The following is a 6271-nucleotide window of genomic DNA, read 5'->3' as shown; positions in this document are numbered from 1 at the left end:
CGTGTGTGAACACTATCTGTTTTGTGTACATGTTGACATGTGGACATTTTTGCAGCTAGCAGGTGTGTTAACATTTCAGTGCGTGTGTGGACAGGCCCCGCCCTTTTTGTACTACATTTGAACCTTACCGTAATGATAAACAACCTGCTCTATGCTGCTTCATGGTCTTATCCCCCCCCCCTCCCACTATCACACTCCTACCCCCCCCCCTCTAACATCCCTCTCTCTTCTTCCCTCCTTTCCTTTTCCGTCCGGTCCAACGCCAAAGATTTTCAAACATGATTGAAATTAATAAAGTTTGGCCTCAATTACAAAAGGGGTTTATTCAGACATACCTCTGGTTTGTCTGAAGATTAATAACCCCTCTTGTTAAAGTAAAATATGTCCAACACAAGAGGCCCTCAGCTCTCATCTGTCTGCCCAGCTGTTGGACAGGACAAGTTAAAAAAAACAACAAAAAAACGCAACAAACAAGTGTATTCCCACTTGTGTACCAGAGTCCTTTTTCCTACAGGTGGCGAGGAAAGGGTAGGTGTTAACGAGACCCTACGGGGCTCCAACTCCCAGGAGCACCTGCACAGTCACGTGGTAGGTGGGGGAGGAGACGCCGCCGGCAGCGACTCACCCGTCGGACCACTAGAGTGGATGGGGGGGGACCCGTGAAGAACAACTACAGAAACACTCACAGAAGGACCAAAAATCTGTCCCAGCAGCGGCGGCGGGTTCCACCAAACACCCTGCGGAGGTAAACCAGAAGACGGGCAGCAGGGCATTACCTCTGCAACCAGAGGACATGCAGGGTGAAGAGGTACACATCAAACACACCGATAAGCGCTGATTGCACCTAAAGGGAGGGGCAGAGAGCGATGCGCTCCGTTCCACTTCGCCCTTTCCTGTCACACGTAGATACGCTGTGTGACGAGGGATTACGGCAATCACTGCAGTAAAATAAAAACAGGACACCACAACTGCAGCAGCCGACAGGAAGAATGTGCACGCAGCAAGCCCCGGCCACAATACCTGCACTGACAGAGGAGCAGGAACCCAGAACAGGAGGCAGTCTCAGCAGGAACTGAGGGAGAGCCGGTGTGGGTACCGGATGTTCTCGGGCTGCCAGAAGTTCTCGGGGTCCTTAGACCAATGATGACGTCACCCTACGGTAACCCCAGTTGGACAAACTAGTTAGCGAGCGATTTAACGTTTAGCGATTTTACTACTTAGCGACGTCACCCTACGGTAACACCAGTTGGACAAACTACTTAGCGATTTTACGTTTCGTCCTTCCTTTCTTTTATTGGCTTTAAGGACCTCATCACCAACTTTGAAGATGAACAATTTCACATTTCGTTTTTCCTGGTCTCATATTCCATCTTTTGTTTTTGCTGTGCATTTTTTATGTTCTGGTAAATCTGAGAAAATATAAATACTTATGCAATGGCAATAACAATGACATTTTGGATGCCTAGATGCATGTATTTCTATTTTACCATTACCTTTGCGTGCAAATCAGCAACTTCTGCTATCTTGGCCTCCAGGTGCTCTTCCGTCTCCTCTACTACAAGAACATCTTTGTCACTTCCCTCTTCTTGTGTGACATTTATCACACCTGCTGTGCGAGGGTGTCTTCCAAACAGGGCACAATAGGGTGTGAACCTGGTTGATCTCTGTTTGTGTAAAAAAATAAAAGGTTACACAGTTCTTCTGTCTTGGTAAACATGGTTCACTCACACAACGTTACCTGTTTAGCTGTGTTGATGCCTGCCACTATTCCCCTTAAATGGATATCCCAGTCATTTTTATCCTCCCCACAGTCTTGTTTATTAATTAGTTAAGGAATTAATTATTATTGTAATTAGTGTGCTCATCCTGTCCATTGGCCTGGGGATGGTAGGCTGATGTAATGCAGTGCTTCACACCCAAAGCCTCAAAAACGCCACGGCTGACCTGCAGACACATTAGGTTATGCCTTGAAAAATAAAGTACAATTTATTACAAATATTTAATGTCACTAATACTTCTTCTTCTTCTTCTTCTTTCTCTTTCGGCTTTTCCCATCAGGGGTCGCCACAGCGAATCATCGTCCTCCACCTCACTCTATCATGGACATCTTCTACCCTAACACCAGCCAACTTCATGTCCTCTGTTTAATGTCACTAATACAATGTTTTCAAATAGGTAGCTATACCTCATTGACAAATTCCCGCCCTTGATCAGTAATGATCCTCTCTACAAGTCCAAAGTCAAGCAAAATGTTGACAATTTTTCTTGACACCTCTGTGGCAATTTTGGTCTAGAGGGATTTTGCCACGACCCACTTGGTAAAAAGATCTGTGGCTGTTAGAATGAACCTGCAACATGAGATTCAGTTAGTTTTATTATACTTTGCACCCACGACTGTCATGTTCTGTTGGGTGTTTTTAATCCAAAAACTGATTATATTAACTTTAAATGAATTTATACACACAGACACACTCTACAAAATGTAGTGATACCTTTTGCCCTTTGCAGTGGTAGGAAGGGGACCAATCAGGTCTATCCCAAGGACACTCCAAGCTTCCTGAACTTGGATGGGATGAAGAACAGGAGCAACAGTTTAAACTGTCTCGTGGTGCTGACAGCGGGGACACTCATCAACCTTTGAAATAGTTTAAATAAATTAATTTCAGAGTAATAAATTAATTAAGTCAGAAAATCCTAATTATCATTCTGGGGAACACATAGCTCAAGTAGTTCAAATATATTACCCATTTCATTACATCCTCTTGTGCAGTTTTCCAGTGGTACGATGCTAAAACCTTCTCCAATGTCCGCCGTCTGCCATGAAATCCCCCACTGCCAATGTCATCGTGGCAGCTCCTTAAAATGTCGCAAACCTGCGCTTGAAACACGACCAAGCGCAGGTTGCCCCGGTGGTTGTAATACAACTGCTTATCTAATAACCACCAGGAAAAGAGAATGTTAACTTCAATTGGCGTTAACTTAGTATCTGATTAATGACTAATTTAACTGGTAGTAAATCCGTCTTCAAAAATATTGACATCTGCGTGTATCTAACAAGTCTCACACATCACATTGTTGTTACTTACTTTTAATTGTGTAATTCTTTGACGTCTTTCGAATGGTCGCCTTTCTGCTATCGGGATTCTTAGAAGTGAGGGTGAGGCTATGATAAATCCCTTGTGCAATGTAGTGGGAAATTTCAATGTAATATTCATCCATGTTTCTCACAAATAACGGAAAGATTGGTGCTATCGGTCTAAAAAAATAACGGAAAGTTATAGTGCTGGCGATCTCACAAAATAACAGAAAGTTATAGTGCTGGCGATCTCACAAAATAACGGAAAGTTATTGTGCTGGCGATCTCACAAAATAACGGAAAGTCATTGTGCTGGCGATCTCACAAATAACAAAGTTTGAAATTGACCAATCACTAAGTTAGACGTCATCGTGGCAACTTACAGCCAATCAAATACTGTGACGTCATCATTGGTCGAAGGACCCCGAAGGACCCCGAGAACATCCGGCAGTCCGAGAACATCCGTTACCCACACCAGCTCAGTCCGCATTTATAGTTGGCCGTGCTCATCAGCAGCACCAGGTTGAGTGACAAAGTAACTTATTAAACTTAAAATGGCAGAAAAAATTCTGCACAAAGGAGGATAAGTATAGGACACTAAAATCAAATTTATAACAATTGTAACATTTATAACAATAAAAAATCATTATGCACAAAGTAGGAAAGTGTTTAGAACACATAAATCATAAAACAGTGAAAAAGGCAACAGCAAACTCAAATTGAAAGTTCTAAACAAAATAAACTATGGGTTAGAGCCCTGCGCGGGACTATTTTCTTCATCCTTCTCCCGCCCGCCGAATTTCTGATCAATCCCGCCAGCTCCCGCAACGTATGCGTTACACTCCTGCCTGCACCCGCAAAATTCTGAGAATTTATTCCCGCACAATAATAGAGATGTATTGTTTTGTATAGTCTCCCGTCCCGCAGGGAAAAAAAAAAAAAAAGTATTTGTATTGATATTATTAAAGAGATTCATGTCCCTCTTCCAGCCTCATTTTTTCATGCATTCCTCTTTTGTGTAATGTAAAACTTAATCAATTAATATATTTTCACTAATCCTGTTGCTCACTGAAGATCACACGTTCCCAGATGTTTTTGCCATAGGGAAAGTGGGTGCTCCTCGGCTCAGGGAGGTTTTGATTGATATTTAGCTTTTCTGGTTCTGATGGTTTTGGAAGAGGTTCTGCCTTCGGTTTGGATTTACGGAGAGTTTGAAGGTCTGCCTGCTGCTTTGCTCTGAAACGGTGAAAGAGAAGAAAACTCTTCTTCATGTATGCTCTTTACACGTTTTGTCATTTCACTCCATTCGGCAGCAGCTCACTGATGCGTAGACTTGATGACTTTTGAGTTGTGACAGCTCAGAGGGATGGGATTCTGCTTCTTGCTGTAAAATGTGTCTTTAAAAATGATCTTTCCGTGTGTTTGTGTGTCCGCGCAGACAGACGGCCTGAGGCAGACTGAACCAGCTGGTAAAGATGCAGGTCAAAGTCATTTGAATTTATGGAGGAAAAAAAACATTGTAATGGTTCAACTGAGCTGAAAATCTATGAATTTTATTTTTTTCTGACAGAAAAATACTTTTTTTTAGCTTCAGCCTTTTCCAGTTTTGCGCCTCAGTGGGGCATCAGCATGGAGATCTGAACACCATGCGTGTGAATTTGTAGTAGTCACACACGCATAAAAAAATTAGAAAAAAAATAGAAAAAGCAATCACAACAAAACCATAACTTCACATAAAACAAAAAAGTATAAATGGCTAATTTAAAATGGCTCATTCGATTTTTTTTTATTGTCTTTTATCTGCGTTTCTATTTTTTTAACTGCTTTTCACTTTTTCTATTGTCATTGCACTATGTTTTATGTCTGTAATAGGTTACATATAGCCTACCTTTAACCACTTCATCTTTTTCATCTGGAGGCAGCATTCGCAGCATTTGAATTTTAGGAGTCAGGAGCGTTGCAATTCTGTACATCATGAGGAGAGGTAATGCAGATGTTTCACTGGTACCCATCAGTTCTTCCAGACACGAGGCACACAACTTGGCGACTCCAGAGAGCAAGGGCTCGAGCATTGCTGCTTGGCAGTGTTGAATGAGTTTCAAGGAACACAGCAGTGGAAGTGATGCGCTGGGAGTGGAGTTGTCATTCGTAGCTTCCTTTAATAACTTAAGGAACTCGACTACTGTTTTTAACGTGTTTGCATTGATCTGCGCAATTCTTTCATACTGATATTTCTAAGCAGTATTGTGGAGATCGCATGCTGTTGTAGTATGGAATCCAGCATTTCATCATTTGAATTCCATCTTGTCTCGATGGATTGCTTGAGGGCTTTTTTTAAAGCTGTTTTGAAGACCTGACTGTTTGAAATATTTCACCAGTCTTTTGCAACGGTTAACAGTTCAAACAGCTCAGTACTTTCAGCCAACATGTCTGGTGCAAATGCACTTGATAGGGTGACATTCAGGATGTGCGCGTTGCAGTTCAGCCTGGTGTATCCACGCAGGGCAGCGACTATGTTGGCTCCACGATAGGGTTGTGCCGATGGACGATTCCATCGTGATGGGTGAGTGACATCACGATGGAGAGACACCATCGCGATGCCACGCCCCCGCCACGAGTCGACACCATAAGACGCGGTTACATGTGCAAAATATCTTGATAAGGATTATTGGTCGGATTAGGATCCAACCGTGTAGATGGGCCCGGAAAAACTTTTTCAGATTATAAAAAACATTCACATGGGTCACACTTTCGGTCGGAAAAAATCATTCGCACATACGCAGTAGTGTTTTTAAAAACCGGAAGTGAAACTTAGTTCCGCCGAGCGGCTACATACATAGATACGTCAGCTCGGTATTATACAAGATGATCTCCTAAACGTGCTTTTATTAATGTTAGGGTTATTATGAAGCGCCTGTTCACTCATCATTTTAATTTTAATCCGTGTGGTCAGTGCTTTTTCTGTTGAAAAACGGAGCCGGAAGCCAGGATTAGCAGTATGCTAACACGGGCTAACAACATTAGCATGAACATAAAATCCATGTGTGAAACGCTGCAACCTGCATCTTGGCTGCACGCAAATATGTGGGAATAACATCAGCCTTTATTTTGTCGGGACACGACTGGAAACACAAATCCACGTGATTGTTTGAACGGTTTCTAAGGACTGAGCGGCTTTTCTGCTTCGAAGCTTAC

General features: G+C 42.5%; 1 long non-coding RNA gene across 1 annotated transcript; it reads right to left on the bottom strand.

Annotated features, from left to right (window-relative positions):
- Positions 1-1371: 1371 nt before the first annotated feature.
- Positions 1372-1939, bottom strand: LOC105357731 (uncharacterized). The gene is made up of 3 exons (XR_911564.4): positions 1739-1939; positions 1494-1664; positions 1372-1409 (listed from the first exon to the last, which is right to left on the bottom strand). It is a non-coding gene; the product is annotated as an uncharacterized LOC105357731 (long non-coding RNA).
- Positions 1940-6271: the final 4332 nt, after the last annotated feature.

Source organism: Oryzias latipes, chromosome 18 (genome assembly GCF_053564925.1).
Source record: "Oryzias latipes strain Hd-rR chromosome 18, Olatipes_Hd-rR_3.1".
Taxonomy (NCBI): Eukaryota; Metazoa; Chordata; class Actinopteri; order Beloniformes; family Adrianichthyidae; genus Oryzias; species Oryzias latipes.
Note: the sequence above shows the minus strand (reverse complement) of the source record. Positions and strands in the feature narration are given on the sequence as shown.